The sequence below is a fragment of the Ictidomys tridecemlineatus genome, chromosome 9, assembly GCF_052094955.1.
Source record: "Ictidomys tridecemlineatus isolate mIctTri1 chromosome 9, mIctTri1.hap1, whole genome shotgun sequence".
In the NCBI taxonomy this organism is placed as follows: domain Eukaryota; kingdom Metazoa; phylum Chordata; class Mammalia; order Rodentia; family Sciuridae; genus Ictidomys; species Ictidomys tridecemlineatus.
The window spans coordinates 68,041,163-68,061,643 of NC_135485.1; the positions used below are offsets into that span (position 1 = coordinate 68,041,163).

At 37.1% G+C, this 20,481-nt stretch overlaps 1 long non-coding RNA gene across 1 annotated transcript; it reads left to right on the forward strand.

Annotated features, from left to right (window-relative positions):
• The first annotated feature begins 12,271 nt into the window (after positions 1-12,271).
• LOC144366519 (uncharacterized) lies at positions 12,272-13,431 on the forward strand. Its single transcript, XR_013425578.1, has 2 exons — positions 12,272-12,556; positions 12,723-13,431. It is a non-coding gene; the product is annotated as an uncharacterized LOC144366519 (long non-coding RNA).
• The last annotated feature ends 7,050 nt before the right edge of the window (positions 13,432-20,481 follow it).

Sequence of the window (20,481 nt, forward strand, 5' to 3'; positions counted from 1 at the left end):
GAGAGAGAGAGAGAGAGAATTTTTAACATTTATTTTTTAGTTCTCGGCGGACACAACATCTTTGTTGGTATGTGGTGCTGAGGATCGAACCTGGGCCACACGCATGCAAGGCAAGCGCACTACCACTTGAGCCACATCCCCAGCCCCTGGCATTTTCTTAATCCATTCATCTATTGAAGAGCACCTGGGCTGATTCCATAACTTGGCTATTGTGAATTATGCTGTTATAAATATTGATGTGTCTGTATCACTATGGCATGCTGATTTTAATTCTTTTTGGATGCATGCCAGAGAGTAAGATAGCTAGGTCATATGGTAGTTCCATTCCTGGTTTTGTTGTTGTTGTTTGTCTTTGTTTTGTCATACCATACACATTTTAATTTTAACCCTATATCTTTTTTAACTCTATATTTCTTCAGAGTTAGAGCTTCAAGTGAATATATTTGATTTAACCATTTCTAGTTTTTTGTTTTTTCTTTGAGGAATCTCCATACTGCTTTTCAGTATTTGAAGTCCCACCAACAATGTATGAGTGTACTTCCCCCCCCACATCCTTGCCAGCATTTAATATTATTTATATTCTTGAAAACTGTCATTCTGATAAGTGAGATGAAATCTCAATTTAGTTTTGATTTGCATTTCCCTGATTTCTAGGGAAGTTGAACATTTTTTGTTGGTTATTTGTATTTCTTCTTTTGAAGAATATCTGTCTAGTTATTTTGCCCATTAATTAATTGGGTTATTTGGTTTGGTTTGTTGTTTGTTTATTTGTTTTTTTGGGGGGGGTGTTAATCTTTATACATTATTTATATTTTCTGGATATTAATCCTTTATCAGAGGAGTATCTGGTAAAGATTTTCTCCCATTCCATAGGCTTCATACTTTTAATAATTTCTTTTGCTGTTTAGAAGCTTTTTAATCTGATGTTATCCCACTTGTTGAGGCTTGGTTTTATTTCTTGAGTTTTAGCCGTCTTGTTAAGGAAGTTTGTACCTGCACCAATATGTTGGAGTGTGGAGCTGATGTTTTTCCTTCTGGCAGTTGCAAAGTTTCAGGTCTATTTCCTAAGTCTTTAATCCACTTTGATTTGATTTTTGAGCAGGATGAAGGATAAAAATATAATTTCATTTTGTTTTTCTTTTTAAAATTTCATTATTTTAAAATTTCATTTTTCTACATATGGGGTATGTAGTTTTCCCAGCACCATTAGTTTAAAGGACTATCTTTTTTCTAACATTTTTTCTTTCTCTACCCCATCTGCTGTAATTCAATTCTCTCCCTTGTTTTTTTCCCCTTTCCCCTCACAACCTCTTATATGTAATTTTGTGTAACAATGAGGGTCTCCTTCCATTTCCACGCAATTTCCCTTCTCTCTCCCTTTCCCTCCCACCACTCATCTCTGTTTAATGTTAATCTTTTCCTCATGCTCTTCCTCTCTGCTCTGTTCTTAGTTGCTCTCCTTATATCAAAGAAGACATTTGGCATTTGGTTTTTAGGGATTGGCTAGCTTTACTTAGCATAATCTGCTCTAATGCCATCCATTTCCCTGCAAATTTCATGATTTTGTCATTTTTTAGTGCTGTGTAATACTCTATTGTGTATAAATGCCACACTTTTTTTATCAGTTCATCTATTGAAGGGCATCTAGGGTGGTTCCACAGTAGAGCTATTGTGAATTGTGCTGCTATGAACATTGATGTGGCAGTATCCTTATAGTATGCCCTTTTAAGGTCTTCAGGGAATAGTTTGAGAAGGGCGATAGCTGGGTCAAATGGTGTTTCCATTCCCAGCTTTCCCAGGAATCTCCATACTGCTTTCCAAATTGGCCGCACCAATTTGCAGTCCCACCAGCAATGTACAAGTGTACCCTTTCCCCACATCCTCACCAGCACTTATTGTTGATTGACTTCATAATGGCAGCCAATCTTACTGGAGTGAGATGGTATCTTAGGGTGGTTTTGATTTGCATTTCTCTGACTGCTAGAAATGGTGAGCATTTTTTCATTAACTTGCTGATTGATTGTATGTCCTCCTCTGAGAAGTGTCTGTTCAGGTCCTTGGCCCATTTGTTGATTGGGTTATTTGTTATCTTATTGTTTAATTTTTTATACCATGCATCTTATCTGATCATAATGAAATGAAACTGGAAATCAATGATAAAAGAAGGAAGGAAAAATCCTGCATCACCTGGAAAATGAACAATATGTTACTGAATGATCAATGGGTTACAGAAGACATAAAGGAGGAAATCAAAAAATTCTTAGAGATAAACGACAATACAGACACAACATATTGGAATCTATGAAAGAAGTTTTAAGTGCAAAATTCATTGCCTGGAGTTCATTCCTCAAAAAAAGAAAAAAACAACAAATAAATGAACTCACACTTCATCTCAAAACCCTAGAAAAGGAAGAGCAAAACAACAGCAAATGCAGTACAAGACAAGAAATAATTAAAATCAGAGAGGAAATCAATGAAATTGAAACAAAAAAATTGAAAAAATTGATAAAACTAAAAGTTGGTTTTTCAAAAAAATAAATAAGATTGACAGACTGTTAGCCATGCTGATGAAAAGAAAAAGAGAGAGAACTCAAATTACTAACATACGGGATGAAAAAGGCAATATCACAACGGACACTACAGAAATACAGAAGATAATTAGAAAGTATTTTGAAACCCTATATTCCAATAACATAGAAGATAGTCAAGATATGGATAAATTTCTTAAGTCATATGATCTGCCCACATTGAGTCAGGAAGACACACATAATTTAAACAGACCAATATCAAAGGAGGAAATAGAAGAAGCCATCGAAAGACTACCAACCAAGAAAAGCCCTGGACTGGATGGGTATACAGCAGAGTTTTACAAAACCTTCAAAGAAGAATTAATACCAATACTTTTCAAGCTATTTCAAGAAATAGAAAAAGAAGGAGCTCTCCCAAATTCATTCTATGAGGTGAACATCACCCTGATCCCAAAACCAGACAAAGACACTTCAAAAAAAGAAAACTACAGACCAATATCTCTAATGACCTTAGATGCAAAAATCCTTAATAAAATCCTGGTGAATCGAATACAAGAGCATATCAAAAAAATTGTGCACCATGATCGAGTAGGATTCATCCCTGGGATGCAAGGCTGGTTTAATGTACGGAAATCAATAAATGTTATTCACCACATCAACAGACTTAACATATGATCATCTCGATAAATGCAGAAAAAGCATTTGACAAACACAGCATCCCTTTATGTTCAAAACACTAGAAAAACTAGGGATAACCGGAACTTACCTCAACATTGTAAAAGCTATATATGCTAAGCCTCAGGCTTACATCATAAATGGAGAAAAACTGAAGGCATTCCCTCTAAAATCTGAAACAAGACAGGGATGCCCTCTCTCACCACTTCTATTCAATTTAGTTCTTGAAATACTAGCCAGAGCAATTAGGCAGACAAAAACAAATTAAAGGCATAAAAATAGGAAAAGAAGAACTTAAATTATCACTATTTGCAGATGATATGATACTATATCTAACAGACCCAAAAGGGTCTACAAAGAAACTACTAGAGCTAATAAATGAAATCAGCAAAGTGGCAGGATGTAAAATCAACATGCATAAATCAAAGGCATTCCTGTATATCAGCAACAAAACTTCTGAAATGGAAATGAGGAAAACCACTTCATTCACATTATCCTCAAAAAAAAAAAAAAATACTTGGGAATCAGCCTAACAAAAGACGTGAAAAATTTAGACAATAAAAACTACAGAACCCTAAAGAGAGAAATAAAGAAGATCTTAGAAGATGGAAAAATATACCCTGTTCATGGATAGGCAGAACTAACATCATCAAAATGGCAATATTACCAAAAGTTCTCTATAGGTTTAATGCAATGCCAATCAAAATCCCAACGGCATTTCTTGTAGAAATAGATAAAGCAATTATGAAATTCATATGGGAAAACAAAAGACCCAGAATAGCAAAGGCAATTCTAAGCAGGAAGTGTGAATCTGGTGGTATAGCAATACCAGATTTCAAACTGTACTACAGAGCAATAGTAACAAAAACAGCATGGTACTGGTACCAAAATAGGCGGGTGGACCAATGGTACAGAATAGAGGACACAGAGACCAATCCACAAAATTACAACTTTCTTATATTTGATAAAGAGGCTAAAAGCATGCAATGGAGAAAGGATAGCATCTTCAACAAATGGTGCTGGGAAAACTGGAAATCCATATGCAACAAAAAGAAGCTGAATGCCTTTCTCTCACCATGCACAAAAGTTAACTCAAAATGGATCAAAGAGCTTAATATCAAATCAGAGACTCTGCATCTGATAGAAGAAAAAGTTGGCTCCGATCTACATATTGTTGAGTCAGGCACTAAATTCCTTAACAGGACACCCATAGCCCAAGAATTAATAACAAGAATAAACAAATGGGACTTACTTAAACTAAAAAGTTTTTTTCTCAGCAAGAGAAACAATAAGGGAGGTAAATAGGGAGCCTACATCCTGGGAACAAATTTTTACTCCTAGCTAGTTATTTTGTAGAGTCTCTCAATGTGAATTTCCTTCTAATTAGATTCAAGTAATGCATTCTTGCAGAATACCACAATGTGGTTGTGGGTTTTTCTCAATCCATTTTATATGCAAGCATAGGCTGTTGGTTTAAATGGTAATTTTAATTTTGACCCTTGGTTGAGAGAATATTTTTTCATTTTATGATTTTTTTCTTATGATGTTTTTCGAGGGAAGATACTTTAAGGCTATGCAAATTTTTGTTTCTCATTTAAGTTTCACCCATTTTTCAGCATGCATTGATTCTTGCCTGAAGTAATTGCTACTAATTATAACAATTCTTACCAACTGATGATCTTTTTCTCCCAACTTTCCTCCTGTATTTATTGGAGTTTTTGGGGATTCTTCATGCTTTATTTTCTCATTTGCTTACATAGACATGAATTCTTAATGGATTATACCATTTTTCCTTCATTGTACTTGTTTAGTTTGTTTCTCTCAGTCATATCCTGCAAATAAAATATTACCCCTATTTCTGTCACCATACCTTAGTGATGCTTGTTTTTTTTTTTTAATTTTCCCTATTCAGAATCATATTTGCATAGTCTTTTTTGTCTTTTGCTCAATCTTTGAATTCAGTTTTGGGCATAGCCTTAGTAAATTCACTTTCCTGCTTTGCTTAGTATATCATTGTAGTGAATTTAACATGTTCCATTGTAGGTGTACATTTGGGATGTTTCTAGTCTTGCTATTACTCATAGCTCCACTATAGATACTCTTTTGCACATGTCTACTATGCACGCAAGTATGTGATTTTGTTGGGGATACACCTGGGAGTAGAATGTTCAAGGTCATTAGATACTATTAATCAGTGTTCCAAAACAGTTGTACCTACCAGTGTTTACATCCACAATTAGCTTAAAGATTCCTATTGTCAAATATCATCAGCAGCAATCAGTGTAATTAATCTGGTTAGTTCTATGTGGTGAATGTTCAAAATGTAACTTGAAAAGCCTTTCCTTGATAGGTCCTGGTCTTCAATTTCTCTACTTCTTCCTCTAGGAGGTGTGTCAGTTTTCTTTAAATACTGGGATTGGGAGGTACCTTGGGAAATCACAGCCTCACTTGCTGAGATCATCTCACTGAGTCCCTATTCTCTCTTATCCTAGCCCTTGATTCTTTACTGGTTGTAAATCGGGTTGAGCCTTAAACACCCACAATCTTGTACTTTGATCCAGCTTGGCTCTGTCTTCTCAGGAGGCAACAGGGCCAGGCTATTCAAAAAACTGCAATCTTAGATGGCCTCCAAGGAACAGCTATATTAGAGATTACTTTAAACTACCCAATGGAAAGACAACTTCAAACTGAAAGAGCATGAAAGTGCTATGCATCACAACTCTGTAGGCCACCAGGGCAATTTGGCAAGACCCTGTCTTAAAATACAAAAGGCTGAGGTTGAGGCTCTAGTAAAACCTTCTGGGTTTGATCCTCAGTATGCAAACAAAAGGAAAACAACAAATTGAAGGCTAGTTTTTTGAAAATATTGCATTTGACAGTGTCAAGATGGAAGAGAAAAAGAATATGAGAGTCAAGTAGAATTCATTCTTATGAAACTTTTAAAATACTTCACAAGCTACAGTATGCCAGTAATTAAAAACCTGAAAAAGTTGACTTTTCTAAAAAAAGAATGATGTTTAACTAATGTGATGAGTAGCAGAAAAATTATTAATCTTGATCAATTTAGACAATATAGTTGAAATTTTACATCCTTTTTAGTGAAAGGAAGAAAAATTCACTTAATATATAATTAAGTTTATAATCTGATAAGAAAATATGTTTCCCAAACCTTCCTGTAGGTATCCTTATAGTAAAAAAAAAAAAATGTGTTTTTTCTTTCTCATTAAATCAGGAACAGACCAAGTTGGAGCCCAACTTCCTAACTGCTTAGTGTCCTGTTGGAGGTCATGTGCAATGTGTGGCACCTTGTAAGTCAGGTGGTTTCTGTGAACTCCCAAGATTGTTTGCCCAGAGTTAAAATGGGGACAATAGTACTTATTAGTGGGTCTCTAAAAGAATAAATTGGGTCAAGAAAAGTATTTAGCAAGTGCCCTACATATAAAGGTCATCCTGCAAATGGTGACTGTCCTAATCCTGGTATCCTTCTGTCAATACTTTCAAACTATCCTGGTTAACTTCACACTAACTTCCTAGAAATTGAGTCATTGGCACAAAGGATTTTGCACACTTAAACATTGGTTGCACATTGCCAAATAGCCAATCCTATAGCCTTTTTCTTTCACCCCCTCATAGTTATGGGATGGAATGTGATTCTACACCGTCTGCTTTCTTAGACTCCAATAGTCACTTAATAGACACTAGTTTGTCAGTGTTCCACCTTGAGATAGTTTTCAGTTCTCTTATCGTTACTCGGTCTTAAAGATATTGATGTATGCTTACTTTCCAGGTGGTTTGTATACTGTCCAATGGTGGGAAAAACAGGTGTGATGAAATTAAAAAATATATATACTTATGTGTTCAACGCCTGACTCGAATCCAGTGTGTGGTAGTACATCCCATGGACAGAACCTGGTCATTACTTACTGTGGCCACATAGGTTGCCTACCAGATGATTTGCAAGATGGGAGGAACTTTCTTGAAGGTGGAGACATGTATGTATGGATTTCATTAACTTCTCTTCTATTTGTGCAAAGTGAAGTTTAAAAGTCTACTTTTTAAACTAATAATTAAGTTTTGTTCATATTTCTGTTCTGAATTTACTTTTTTCTGAAAAAAAGTTGGAAAAACAACGTTCATTGGTATTGATTGTTTCTATGATGTTGTAAATCAGTGGAAGTCAATAGCAGGATTTGTGGCAAGCATGGATGAGGGATTAACCAAGTAAGTAAGCCTTGGCAGACGTTTAGTTGTCAGCTGCCTGGTTACCAAACAGAAGAGGTGGACCTGACTCATATTTGTTGGGGGGGTTCATTCAAGTAGTTCTTAGCCAAGAACTGTCCCAAATTTCTGGCAAAGTTATACTCTCAACTTCTAAAATATTTTGCAGGAATGATTGGGTCCATGTTTGTTTTTGTTATTGCTATGCTTTTTTTCATTTCTAACAGAGTGCAAAAGTAGCAGCTGACAACTCCTGCTTTTGTATAGTTCTTTGTGTGAGACAATTGTTACCACAAGGCTCTCAGGACATCATGAAATAAAAATGAAGATGTCAGGCAAGCCACAATCTCTTCTAGAGGCTTGTGGTTCTCTTTCAGGCTCTTCTGGGTGTGACAGAAGCCATTTCCTTATGAAAGTAGCACAGAGGTCCCAATGCTTTGCTCTCTGTCAGCTGTAGACCAATCTCAGCTCTTAGATGTTGTCCAAGTTCCTTTCCACACACCTCTCCCATCTTCCAACCAGCCAGAGCACATCAAGTACTTGTTCTTCTAGAGGCCTGTAGGTATAGAATTTTGGCTTCTTTAGGCCTTTCTATGCAATCTACCCATAAATGAAGATGTGCCTCTATTTTCACACCTTTCCTTTTCTCCTGGAGCTACTTTTCCTCATCCTTAGAGTGGAAACCACACCACACCTAAAAATGAGTTTGTAGTCCTTAAGTATTTGATAAATGGCCCTCATAGATGCCCCTCCCCATTGATGCTTGTGGCCCAATTGAGGATAATTCCAGAGTGTTCTTTAGGGAAAATCTATTTTCCATTTCCACAGAAGTCATAATTTTCCCTATTCTCTATTTGAAAACACTAAAATTATTTGGTACAGCTTTTTTCTTTGAAATTAGAAAACAATGTTGCAATAATGGGACAACAGTGTCACCATGCACTGAATGGACATTCTGAAGTGTTTTCTAGGTTCAGCAGTGAACACATAGAATCAAATGCTGAATAAGGTATCTCATGAAGGTTAAATTTTGATAAAGAGGCAGACAAATAAATATAGCACATAATGTCAATGGTCAGGTGTGCTAACTCTGAAGTAAACATTCAGGGGATAAAAACTTGAGACATTTTATAATTTTTTGGACATGTTGTAGTTGTCATAATAGCTGTCACTCTTGCAAAGCAAGATGCTCCCTCATATGATTATCATGGATGAGCCCTTGCCTAAGGTACTGACCCCAAAAGAAGAATCTCTGGGAACAGCATTTTCAGTTGGTTTCATTCTCCAGGAGGCAAAACTACAGCAGTCATGCATGTTGACAACATCAGTAATTTGTAGTAATTTTGACAGTTCTTATTTGTGTGTATTCAAAAACCCTTCTAAGATGCTTAAGATATCAGAAGAGACTGATACCTTGATCAAAGTACATATGTGAAAGGATTGATCCTTAGTTGGATTCTTTGGCTACTGCTGTGTATATGTATGTCTGTATAAATACATATGTACACATGTACATATTTTTTGTCATGGATTAATTCAGAATCCAAATGATTCTGAAATTTTAAGATACCACCTAATTTATTTTTTTCTGCAAATAGGTGGTACTCTGAATGTATCTTCCAGGAACTGGGAGAGGAGATTGTGGATAGATTGAAGAGCTGTTTGCAAGGTCAGCCTTGGGGTCGGTGTACCAACTGTACATCTGTAGTCCTCCACAAGTGGAGACAATGCCCACAGAGACAATTTGTTCGTGACTGAAAATACTTTTTTGTTGACACCCTGGGATGGTGGTATGCTGGCATGTAGTCCAGTGGGTAGAGAACAGAAATGATCCAAAATACCCCCCACACAACACAATGATACAATCACACACACCACCAAGAGTTGTCTGTCTCAAATTTCAATGGTATTGTCATTGAGAACCCCTAGACTAAAATAAATAAATAAATAAATGAAAGAGACCTCGTGGACTAGTCTGAATTTGGACTCAGTGAGTGAAACAGTCCTGAAAGCTATAGTAAGGTGCACCCTGATATTGTAAAAAATAGCAGAGGGCAGTTTGTCCCAAGTTGAGATTTACTTATATGTTTCCAGGTTCCCTTCAAGTGCCTTGACTTCCTGGTTTAGAAGCATATCACTTGCACCACAATCTATTGTGGTCTATTAGGATAGAGTGGGAGGTGGTCTGGTTCAAGCTATGCTTGACCATGATTGCACACACAGGTGAATACATAAATTTAGATGATGTAAGCTGTACTGTTTAGATGATGTAAGCTGTACTGTGAAAAATCTGTTCTGGGGAGAAGAAAAAGCCCTAACTGACATGTGGCTGGGTGGGTAGATAACAGCCTCAACCCTTTGACTTTGTGGTTTACACTGAGTCATGGTACAGATTGGAGTGTCATGGCAATATCTTTTCCCTTTTTCTTCCATGGAGTGCTGTGTGGAGCTCTTTTAGGCCTCTGAGATTCAAAGATGTCCATGAACACACTGTCAGTGTTTTGCAGATATCACTCCTTTGATCCCAGAGTTTTTAAGTCTCTGGGCAGGGGTTCCCTCCCAGCTGTCTCCTCAGCCTCATCTGTTTGTTGGGCTTGCTGCCCAGGAGAGACAGCAGGACTCTTCCTGAGGTTGAGAGGAAAGGTTTCTTCTCATAGGATATGGGTGGCTCTGAAGAGACTCCTCCTCTTACTCCCCTACTTTGGTACATGCAATCAAGACTATAAACTGTGCTGTATGGATGGGTGTCCAATGTCTTCAAGCTTTTAAACAGGTGCTAAATGTGTGATGTTCTAGCACTCTGAATCCTTCTGAGATGAGATTGAGTAAACATCTTATCCTAATTTTTAAAATATCAAGCTAATTTTCATTATGGTGAAGAAATGAATAAATTTCAGGGTTTTTTTTTTGTGTTGTTGTTTTTCTTGTTGAAAATAATAATCGACTTGGAAATCCATCTCCAGGAACTGTTATTGACATGGTGTTAACCAGGGAACAGTGGTGAGACAGTTTTGTTTTGACATCTGCATCTATAACATTCTCAGTTCACCTTGGCCAAATCACTTAATCCCAGTAACTTCACCTTAGAAACATTTTCTGAACCTTGATGACTAATTTTGTCTATCTGTTTTTCACTCTTGGTCAGGGACTCTTCATTAGGGTTTAGAAATTGTGATTAGTTAACTTTCTTAATCAAGTATTTGTGTCTGTAATAAATAAAGGTTAATTTTATTGTGGGCCTAAAATGCCTTTAAGTATGAATATGAAAGTAGCAAGTTATGTGTTTGACAACTTGGAGCCATCACAAAATGAACATGAAATATGCCCTATCAAAATGCTTTCTTATGTAATAGTTTGAAGGATTTTTCTGTTTTTAAAAACATTTTGCTGCTTTTAAAGGGAACAATATTTAAAAAACCAGTTTCTCTTATGACAATTACCCTGTAAGAACCTGGACAAATGATGTATTATGACAACAGGATGAGACATCCAAAATTCTTAGAAAATAAAATGGTTGTAAAAACTCCATATTAAAATATGCTTAGGGCTGGGGATGTGGCTCAAGTGGTAGTGCACTTGCCTAGCATGCATGAGGTAGTGGGTTTGATTCTCAGTACCCTGTAAAAATAAAATATTGTGTCCATCTAAAAAACTAAAAATAAATATTAAAATATAAATAAATAAAATATGCTTACAGTGGAAGATTATTTTTTGTAGATGAAGATTTGCAACATTCCTATATTTTATTTTCATATTTATAAGTGGTGCTAAGGATCAAACCCAGTGCCTCACAAATGCTAAGCAAGTGATCTGCCACTGAGCTACAGCCCTAGACGTGGGGAAGACTATTACAGGAATAAAAGTCATTAGAAAAGTAAATAAGAAATGCTGAATTAAAACATCAATTTAAATTTGGATAATTAATAATGATAAGCTTTACAAAAATGAAGAAAAATTGGAGGAAGTACCAAAGAGCAGTTTACACAGAAAGAAAATGGTTAAATAGAAAATACATTAACACATCTGTAATGCAATGGTGAGCCATAAAGATATAGAACATAAGAAAAAAAAAGCATTCAGGAAATTGTAAGTCAAAATAAGACTTGTTGTATATCAAATAAAAGTTTCTGTATGAAAAATGTGGGAAGGAATAATAATCAAAGACAGTCTCTGAGGTTTGGATGAATACTCATGTTTGAAAATGAAACGAAAACACTCATGTTTGAAAAGAGTCTCATTCTTGTGGTTGTAAGTGTGTTTAAAAAAAAACAAATAAGGTAGATCTCTGATAGTATAATAACATTTACACAGGAAAGGGCTATAAAGTTAAACATTTTAAGGTTCCCAGTTATTGGGGAAAAAAAAGATTCTGGTTAAGTTTACTTAGATGTTTCATTTGCATAATTGAGTTGTGTGAAATCACAATGGGAAATAAAATATGATATATATCAATAAAAGGGAAGAAATGAAGTAGCATTAAGAAAGGGCAGAAACATGGATCAATATAGTCAAATGCAGGAAAGAACTATTTTAAAAAGCACAAGTAGAACAACCAACACATTACATAAGACTCTACATGTAAAAATAAAATTCAGTATTTACAACAAATAAAAATAGATTAATCTTACTAGTGATGTCATTTACTGACTTTGAGTGTATTCCACCAATTCTTAGGGAGAAACAAGAAGCCTCATCTTTGAATTTTGCATCTAATTTCCTATTGCCATGTAAATATGCCAATTCTATTTCTTTCCCTAAGCATCAGTAACTACATTTCAAGTCTCAATCTCAGGAGACTTATTTTCTGCCTGCACTTAATTGTCCTTTATGTATTTGCTTTATCAAATCATTGTTAGTTAGACAGGCTTATAAATCTGTCTATAAATCACATTTCTGTAAATCAGCAAATGAAAATTTTTCATCTGATACAAGGATTACCGTATTTCTTCTCTGAAATAAGCTGACACCCCCATGTTCTGTAATTCTAGTTATGACTTTTACATTGTGAATCAGTCTTCAAAATCTGGTACTTTACTTCTGCTCATTATTGATGTTTTCTATGACACCATCTGCTTGGACCTGGATACAGGACAGTGTTTAACTTACAAACTGTACACAAGAACTACAATTTGCCAGTGAGTATTTTGTTACTGATTTGCCTTCAGATCTCTAAAATGTGCTGTTCAAAACTGAGCAAATTTCAACCTCTGAATTGATATCTATGATAGTGTAAACTTAGAGAATGTAAATGTAAGTTTAAGATGTAAAGTAAAAGTTGTTTTTTTTTTTTCTCTACTAAAGGGCATCATCTGAGTTCCTGCTCCTTGCCACTATACCCATAAACTGGCTTACCTTGTGGGCCAGAATAGTCACCAAGAACCAAATAAATCACAGTCCAACTCTCTTACCTTTGAGCTACAAAGGAAGAAAGACCTGATGTGATGTTGAAAACCACAGTTTGTACTTTGTTTTTTTTGTTGGTTTTAATTTTTTTACTTTAGGATATCTAAAATAGATTCTTATCAAAGTTGTAATCATTTTTTATTGCACATGGGAGAATGTTGACTAGCAACAGAGATACAAAATCAAAGAAAAAAATATATATACCCAAAGGAAATTCAGAAATATGACTCTGATATTTGGGATTGCTTATTATACCACATATTCCACAGGAGGCAATTGAGTGAGAAGTTGGATGTATGTTGACAGATATATAGGTCTGTGTTGAGAAGATGGGGTCCAAATCAGCAGTGCTTTCTACTCAAAATATTACCACTGACTTGACCCAAGACTAACTTTTCAGCCTGCAAAGAACTGCAAAGAACAAAGTATTGTCTTGCAATTTCCTTTTCAAATGTTGAAAAGCTTATGTAACTAAATGTGCCCAATGGGCGCATTCCAAATAGTGCCACTGATAATTGAAAAGAATCAGACATTTATCATCTATGGATTGTATCTTGAACAAATGTATATTTAGAGAGGTAATAAACAGAACCTGGCAGATTGGAAACATGGAAATCTTTTGCCACTTTTTCTGCAAAAGATGAAATTATTTCATCTCTCTTAACCTTTTTATTGGGTTGATGTTCCAAGTGTGATACCATGTTAACTGCACTATCATCAGCAGAAGTTTTGAGTTCATGGTTTATGTGAAGCTACATGCTTTTTCTGGAACCACACAGGTTGCTCTTTCCACTTCAGAGGATTCTTTGAATAGACTCAGGAAACAACATATGAGAACTTTGTTTTCTTTTACTCCTTTAAAGATAGTGGTATTTGGGCAGGGAGCAGACATTAGTTTCAAATATAACTATACTGGGAAATAATTTGCTTTGATTATATGGTAATTGATTTAGGTTTGCAATTTGTGCCTATCTCAGGAAAAGTGACAAAGCACTTAAGAAAATTTTTGTAACACAGTTAAAATCCTACTGAGAATCAAGGCCAACAGTGATGAATATAATAGAGGAGAAAGACCCACAATTATACAAGTCATTGAATTGAGTGTCTTAAAATATGTTCTACTGATTAAATTGATGTTTTTCTAAGATAAAAAATGGAAATATTACTGAAACTAGAGCACTGTCTTATTCCAAAATCCTATTAGTCTTCTCTAAAGGAAGTTGGGTATGGCTATTATACAATGATAGGAGTGGAGTGGGGAGGTAACTCTCCCTAGACCTTCTTGCTGAGCTGCTCATGGAACTCCCTGTAATGATGAATATCCTTCCTCAGATAGTTACATACTATAAACTTCCAGCAATGAACTCAGAGCATCCTTCCTCAGCTAGCGATTCCCACTGTGAACAGAAATCTTTCCACTGCTGAATTTCAGTATTTTCAACACTCAAGACAAGCAGTGATGGATCTTGGATTGAAGGAAAATAGTTATGACAAGCAAATATCTAATTGCCATTGCTTTGATTTTTATTGATTTGATCATACTGGAAATATTTTAATTTTCACAAAGCAGAATGCAAAAAGATAATTTAAAAGCTGGTGTTTTAGGCTTGATGAGGACTTTTTGTCTATCTCAGGAAGAACTTTGAAAGAAGCAAAAATCTTCCAATGTGATGAATTGGTAAGACAGATTTTCATGTCATTCAGGGCTAAGCTAGGACCACAAGTCAGGTTCCCCTAATCCCCACAGCTGATAAGAAGATCTTCCATCCTGGGGAGAACTGGGTGGCAGTTGGGGCTTCAAGACTCAGACTGGGATCACTTCATCACTTCTCCCTGTGCCTCCCCAGGGCTCCATGTCATATTTAAGCAGCCCATGCTCCCTACTTGTAACTGAGGGCCACCGACATTGAGAGCAGCCTTCACTCTAAGCCATTAAAAAATGATGAGGCACAGTTAATAGGCCATAATTTGATATTTCTGTATTCTGTTCCCAAGGGTTCCCTCCTAAGTTATTACCTAGGAAGAAACATGAAATTGCACATAAGACTGTGTATTTCATAGAAACAAAAGAAGGAGCTCTTTTTTCCCTGTACCTCCCTGTAATTTTAGGCAGTGTGTCTTCCTAGATAGAAATGAGGTTGCTACTCACAGATCAGAGATGTTGCCTTCACTGGCTTGTGCCATTGGGATGTGGACATGTGTACAGGGCTGGCTGCAGAATTTGTGTATCCTGGTGCAAAATAAACATGTGGGACCTCTTGTTAAAAATCTAAGGAATTTCAAATCTTCAGCAGATGATCATTAACCAAAGGTGGGGAATTTCTGAGTAGATTACTGGGTGGCTGCAGAGATGGCATGTCTGCAGAGCCAGGTCTGCACAGGCAGGATGCTCTGTGGATCAGAAGGTCAAGGCCTCAAGCAGACTCTTGACTTTGCCTGGCCTCTGCATCCAATGGAGACTGTAAGAAGATGAGGAGAAAGTTTGGGGTGGCTTCTTTGGGAGAAGGAGGGGTGGCCAAGGACAAATTCATCTCTAGTGATTCTCCTGGTCCTGATGTGCCTGGAGTTGGGTACTACAGGGCCCAAAGATCAGAAAATAGATAATGACAGGAGGATATTGGAAGGAAGAAAGAATCTAATATGCAAGAGCATGCTGGGATTGAAGAAGGGGTAGACACAAGGCAGGGGTTCTGGGCAGGGAATTATCCCCATTGTATTTTCATTGAATCAACTATATATGTATTTGTGTGTGTGTTTATTTGTTACACACACACACACACATGCATGCATGCACACATACATTATTTTCTTATTTTTAATGAAGTACAATGCATCAAATTCAGATAAATTAATTTAGATAAATCATTTTTTTCCTGTAACCTACTCCTCCCATTTCTCTACCTTGCTAATTTTTAATCACTGTCCTCCTCATTGATCAAGGCAGAAACAGGTAGTCATCTCTGACACCTCTCTAATACCCTATCACTTCTACCATCAGTGTCTCTCTTTAGGCAAAACAGGTCCTTTCCATGGATGCCACCATTATTCCTGGACATGACTGACAACACACTTTTCAATTCTTACCTTTTGCACCATGCAGACAGAAGTTTGAGTCTTCCTTTTGCACATATTATCTGGATGACTTCACTGAACCTCAGTTTCCTCTTCAATAAAGTGAGAATAATACTACTTATCTTTAAGTGTAATTACAGAACGTGAAATGAGAGTAGGGCTTTACCATCATCCTTGCTTTTGTATCCTCAGGTCATAGTTTAAATGTAACATTTTTTTAACTCTTAATATAAAAGCATTTAATATTACCACTTTATTTTGTGTTGAAAATATAGTTGTAAGCTATTAGTATATTAGGACTTTATTTTCCATGTCTCCCTTTACTTTTCCAGATAATTTCTGCCAGCATTGGAAATGTTGGCCTTGTCCAACTCATTGTGTTAAATCCATAAACAAATTTTCAGGTATGAGAATGACCTGGATGTATGCCAGAACGGAGTCTGACATCATTGGCCTGTACAAGGTACTGCATGAGCTGATCCTGGCCAGAGGTGACCTGGAGATGCAGGTTGAGAACTTGACTGAAGAGCTGGCCTATCTGAAGAAGAACCACAAGGAGGTCAGAAGTTGTTTCTTTCCTCCAAGACCCCCAAATTACAGTTTCAAGTTTACAAATCTGGAGTTAAAATATGTCCTGTTAAAGTGGTCACTTGTTTTAGACGTGCCTGTGTGAACATTGCTGCTGGTGCTGTTGATAATGGTTCCTACTAAGGTTTAACAAATTAGAGGAACTTTCTGATTTTATTACTTTCATTATTAGGTAATGAGAATTCTAATTATCTTGATTTAGTGATTTTGAAAAAAAATATGTATGGTATTTCAAAAGTTAGAAAATAAACAAGTCTATCAATAATACAAAATGCTATCTATGCCACACATAGAACTCTGATTGGCCATGGTGTATATTAGGGGCTGGTGTAGAGAATGGACACTGGCAGTAAATTCCTAAAGGACTCCACTCAATTTTCAATGACTCTGCAATCCCTGCAGGCCTAGGCACTGTTTTCAGCCCTCAGTTTGACAAACTGTAGTTGAAATCCTTCCAGCAACATGCTTACCAGGCCTCCCCTTCCTGTACAGATAGTGGACTCTCTAGAAAAAGAGCCAACTATCCCTTCTGGCCCATAGGTGCAGCATGTAGGGTCATAGTCACTAAAAGGACCAGTGAAAATATCATAAGTTTTTTTTTTTATCGTGTTCAAATATATTGCCTTTTTTTGTTCTAATAAGTTACATATGAGAGTAGAGTGGATTTTGGCACTTCATATATAATGGAGTATAACTTCTCATTCTTCTGACTGTATATGACATAAAATTACAGTGGTTGTGTTTTCATATTTACACACGAGGTAATAATGTGTGATTTATTCTCCTAACCCACATACTTCTATACCCCCTCCTCCTTTCATTCCCCTGTATCTAATTTAATGTGTCTCTACGCTTCCCTAGACACCTTCCCTTACTGTGAATTTGAATCTATAAATCAGAGAAAACGTTTGGCCTTTGGTTCTTTGGGATTGGCTTATTTCACTTAGCACAGTATTTTCTAGCTGTATCCATTTGTCAGCAAATTCCATCATTTCATTCTTTATGGCTTGGTAATATTCCATCACATATATATATACACCACATTTTCTTTATCCATTCATCTATTCAAAGGCACCTGGTTTGGTTCCATAGGTTAAGATATTGTGAATTGAATGACAGTAAACTTTGATGTTGCTGTGTTACTTTGGATATAAACCAAGAAGTGAGATAACTGGGTCAAAAGGTGATTCCATTCCATTTTTTTCTGAAGAATATTCATACTGCTTTCCATATGGTTGCACCAATTTCCAGCCCCACATGCCCTGTATGAGTGTACCTTTTCCCCCACATCCTCATCAAAATTTATTGTTGCTGATATTCTTGATAGTTACCAATCTGACTGGAGTGAGATGACTGCAGTGAACATTTTCTCATATATTTGTTGATTATATTTATTCTTCTCTGACATGTCTGTTCATTTCCTTTGCCCATATATTGACTGGATTATTTGGTTTTTAGGTGTAAAGATTTTTGAGTTCTTTATATATCCTGGAGATTATGCATATGATAACTATTTTCTCACATTCTGTAGACTCTCAATTCATCTTAGTAATTGTTTCCTTTGCTATTAAGAAACCTTGTAGTTTAATTCCATCCCATTTATTTATTATTGATTTTACTTCTCATGCTTTAGGAATCTTGTTAATAAAGTCAGCTCCTAAGCCAAAGTGGTGAAGAATTGAGCCTACTTTTTCTTCTCTTAGGCACAGGTTCTCTCTTCTAGTGTGTAAATTCTTGGTTCACTTTGAGCAGAGTTTCTCACAGGGTGAGAAACATGTTTAATTTCATTTTGCTACACATGGATTTCCATTTTCCCAGCACCATTTGTTGAAGATGCTATCTTTTCTCCAATATATGTTTTTGGCAACTTAGTCTAGTATGAGATAACTGAATTTATGAGGGTTTGTCTTTGTACCATCTAGTCTGTCATTAATCTATATGTCTGTATTGGTGTCAATACCATGTTGTTTTTGTTACTATCACTTGTAGCATAATTTAAGGTTCATTGATTTCCTATAAACATCTTTTTTTTAAACAAGGGATTAAACTCAGGGGCACTCAACCACTGAGCCACATCTTCTGCCATATTTTGTATTTTTATTTAGAGACAGGATCTCACTGAGTTGTTTAGTGTCTTATCATTTCTGAGGATGGTTTTAAACTCACTATCCTCCTGCCTCAGCTTCTATAGCCACTGAGATTATAGATGTTTGCCATTGTGCCCAGCTAAATATCACTTCTTTAGGGATCCCTTTTCTGCTATGCTCAGTGATGGCTCTCACAGGACCCAAACTGCTCTGCAGCATTCATCACATGAATCTGTCTTCTCATACCTGTCCTCTCCAAAAGGACAAGTATTCTGACCTTGGTATACCTTATGAGGGGCCTGACAAGGAGATGGAGTTCCCATCATTATATAACTAATATATTCATACATACTCAGCTTTAAGTAAGTGAGTAAATTCACACTAAAATACCACTCCAGAGATTCCATTAACCATGGATGCTGGTGTGCTTGCTTTACCAGAGCCAATCCTTTATAAGAAACAGAACTTGGTCAGAAAATGCCACTCCAGGCAGGCCTGTCAGAGTCAGGAATCCAGGTTCCCAGGTCAACACAACAGAACACAGGGGGTATGGAGCAAATGTATGGCAGTGCAGAGGGCAGGAGGAAACCCCAGGGGAAGGAATGAAAGTGGTATTATAAGGTTCCTTGGCTGAGGGCCACCTGAGTTGTTTGTCCTCTGGCCCTGGCAGCTCCCCACCCTGTCTTCCCAACTAAGACCATCTGAGAAAGACATAAGGGGGCCAGTGCCCTGAGAACACCAACACAGGCCTAAAGGTGGGGTGGCTTATTTTTGTGTGATCTTTGTGAAATAAAATACATATGCAAAGTACATGAAATGTATCTATGGAGATTGATGAATTATAGCATGAGTGGGCTGACACCCACCTCCCCAGTCAGGACCTACAGCATCCCCAGCACCATAGAATCACACACATATTATTCCTGACCTACTTGCTACATCCATAAGGTGGCCTTGGCCCTGGATTTTGTCATTACCATGTCCTCACACCCCAAAGATTAATTGTATGTCTCCTGGTTTTGAAGGTCTTAAGGATGGGAACATAGAGCACATTTTGTTCTTTCCACTCAGTATTTTGTGAGTCATCTTCTGGTTGTATGTAGCCTGTTTACACACTGTTCCTGCATTAAATTTTGCGCCTGAGAGTCTCATAAGCTATGCATCCTGATTCTGTTGATGGACAGTTGTGCTATGTCTGGCTTGTGTGCACTCTGTGTCTTAATGTGAGGCTATCCTTCTGGATGACTTGTAACATTGTGGGGAGTTTGGAGGGGAAGGGAAGGGAGGAGACACAGGAAGCATCTATTTTCATGGGGACAGGGCCGTTGTGAGAGGCCTGGCCTCAGAAGTGAGAGTGGGCCTATGGGCACCATGATGAAAAGGCACTGCAAATCTCCTTTGATGTTTACTCCAGTATGAGACTGGACAGGGATCCTTCTCCTAAAAAGATTTGGTTGTTATGGGCACCCCACGATCCTCTGGACTGGGCTACCTGATCCGTGCAACCCTCTGGGGTATAAACTAGTCCTATATGCATAGAGAAGCCAGGCAAGACAATCTATTGCAAAACACTGCCCATGAGGGACAGAGGAAACACCACCAACTGGCCAACAACTGTGTCTCTTTCCCAAGATGGGCATATCTCAAGAGGTTTCTGTTTGGGAGATTCAGGGATTCACTGTCACACATCCAGGGGCTGGCCTGCTTAGAGATAAGGTAGCCAGAACCCTGGAGTGAAGATGCTTACACAGCTGGCCCCTCCCCACAACTCAGCTGTGCTGGGAACCAGGCTGCTCAGGGAACCCAACTCTTGGAGACTTCTGAGAGCTCAGGGCAGAGCTCCCCAGCTTTTCAAGAAAACCTATCTCAGCATCACCTCAAATCTCCTATTTCCTACTGGGGACTCTCCT